Source organism: Hemiscyllium ocellatum, chromosome 3, assembly GCF_020745735.1.
Source record: "Hemiscyllium ocellatum isolate sHemOce1 chromosome 3, sHemOce1.pat.X.cur, whole genome shotgun sequence".
Lineage (NCBI taxonomy): Eukaryota > Metazoa > Chordata > Chondrichthyes > Orectolobiformes > Hemiscylliidae > Hemiscyllium > Hemiscyllium ocellatum.
The window spans coordinates 643,337-645,838 of record NC_083403.1 but is presented as its reverse complement, the minus strand read 5'-3'; the positions used below and the strand labels follow the sequence as shown (position 1 = coordinate 645,838).

The 2,502-nt window shown below is 47.9% G+C and overlaps 1 non-coding gene across 1 annotated transcript; it reads left to right on the top strand.

Annotated features, from left to right (window-relative positions):
* The first annotated feature begins 1,926 nt into the window (after positions 1 to 1,926).
* Positions 1,927 to 2,117, top strand: LOC132809100 (U2 spliceosomal RNA). Its single transcript, XR_009642191.1, has one exon. It is a non-coding gene; the product is annotated as a U2 spliceosomal RNA (small nuclear RNA).
* Positions 2,118 to 2,502: the final 385 nt, after the last annotated feature.

The window sequence follows — 2,502 nt, the reverse complement described above, 5'->3', positions numbered from 1 at the left end:
GATAGGGTGAAGGTGCAGTTGATCACTGACTCCACGCGTGGTGCTGCAGGTTGTAATGTGTGGACGAAAACAGAACTCGCTGCAACCTTCGGGAGAAGGGTCACTGGACTCGAAGCGTTAATTCTGCTTTCTCTCCACAGAAGCTGAGGTTTTGCTTACTGGGTGTTTTGCTTTATTTTGCATTTTAGACCTTGCTTTTTGATTGCCCGGCCGCTATCAAACCATTAGCTTGCTGTTAGCGCTGCAATTAGCACTCTTGAATCTTGATTTGCAATTCTAAGGAAGCAGACTGAATTGGAATGTTTGGAGCGGGAGCCGAACCAATAAAGGCTGATTTGCTGTAAATTGATCTTCACATCCCCCGTCGTGCTGTTCATTTGCACGAGGTGGGTTGGAGGATGGGAGTTCACATTTGTTAGTCTGTAAGAGTTTCTGTTCGTAAAGGTGAGCCGAGATTTCCTGGCAGTGAGATTTTTCGGTCAGAATTCGAACCTGCTCCAATCATTTGCCTTGTGGGGAGGCAGGGATTTTTCACATTGGTAACAGCTGAGATTTTTAGAACGTCGAACAGAGCAGCGCAACAACAGGCCCTTCGGCAACTCTGAGAAACAAAACTCACTCACAATTCAGCCTGAGACAAAGTCTTGGAAACAAGAGCATTTTATTCTTTACGGCCTTGCAAGAACGGGCGTTTTGCTCAAGCAATCAGGCTAGCGAAAGCGCGCCAATACAAAGCATGTAAGCATTCTTATTCAGTTTGCAAGTTGCGGAATCACGCCTCCCTTTTCCCATCCTATCATAAGCCGATTTACCTGACTTGTTTTTCTCTAATTTTCCTGATCTGACTACCCTGCTGTCCTTGTCCTTGTCTGTTACAGCCTGTCTGTTATTTTAGCCAGTTCCCCTTATCATACTATAAGCTTGTTGTGAGATGTCCCTACTGCTTCTTTTGTGGTCAGCCACAACACTTTAAAGTTATTTCTTAGTTTAAAACTATTTCTTAAACAAAAACCTCTATATTGGTTAAAATCTTAGCCTTAAGTATGCTGCAAGAATCCCGCGACTGTTTGTGTAATGTTCCCCTTCCCCTCCCCCCACAACACCCCCTCACCCATCTGCAAAAGCAACATCTCTAACCACCACCACCACCACCTGCAGAAACTACATTTCTAATCTCCCACAAGCTGTCAGGGACATTTAAGCGACTGCTGGACGAGCACACGCTGGACGGCAGTAAATTGAGAGCTGTGTAGGTTAGGTTGATCTTAGATTAAGAAAACTGCTCGGCACAACATGGTGGGCCGAAGGGCCTGTACTGTGCTGTACTGTTCTATGTTCTAACTGCAGGCACATCCACACACACACACACATCAAAGACATGGAGGGCTCGGCTGAATCTACTGCTCTCTTCTCTACCTGTCACATTTCATCGAGCTAGTGTCCTAGGCCCAAGCGTCTTCAGCGAGTGGTTAGAATATGCAGTGCACTGCCTGAGAGAGAGGGTGCTGGAGGCAGATTCAATGGTGACTTTGGTCGCAGGGTCGGATACTTATCTGAAGAGAGGGCGAGTGGGACTGGGGAAGTTGCTCGTGCAGAGAGCTGATGCAGACATGACAGGCTGAATGTCTCATTCAATGCGTGCAGTTCTGCAGTTGGTTACCACCTCCTCAAGTCACGTCAGCTTAGCCCTGACCCACCTGATTGGTGAGATACTGACAATCTCTACATGACCATGAGGCAGTGCTTCACTGACAGGGGAAAAAAAGCAACTGCTGTAAACGGATCTGCTGCTCTAGTTAGAAATCCTGGGAGGACTACGGCGACAGGGAAACTGTCAGCAGTGATCTACAAGTCTTTGAACAGAATCAAGCTGACTGAAAACATGGAGGACAAATGGGACTTGAGGCAGTCCGCGGTATTGTAGTTATCGCTTCTCGGCCTTTTGGCTAAGATCAAGTGTAGTATCTGTTCTTATCAGTTTAATATCTGATACGTCCCTTATCTGGGGACCATATATTAAATTGATTTTTGGAGCAGGGAGATGGAATAGGGGCTTGCTCCGTCCACTCCACGCATCGACCTGGTATTGCAGTACCTCCGGGAACGGTGCACCCCTCATCTATAAATCTAAAAACAGCTTCATGTTTATAGCGCAGGCTTTCGGTGCTTCATTTCTCACACCTCACATCCAGCCAGGCGTGAGTCGATTCAAACTCGTCTGTTCTAAGGTAGCTGTTCAGCTGCCGCTCCCTATCCTTCTCTCGCCGTCTCTGTCTCTTGCGCATCTTGACACTTGCTCTCAATGTCATCCCCTCACCCCTGCTGCGTGCTGCACCGTCCCGCCAACGCCGGGCCCCGATCACACCACATGGTGTCAGAAGTTGGGAGTTGCAGCAACCGTAGCTGCCCACCAGCTTTTCCTACTCGCGAGCGACGTTTCAGAAAAACAAGAGAAGGTCAACTGTGCTACGTTGCTGCATGCTGCTGGGGATGAAGCTATCT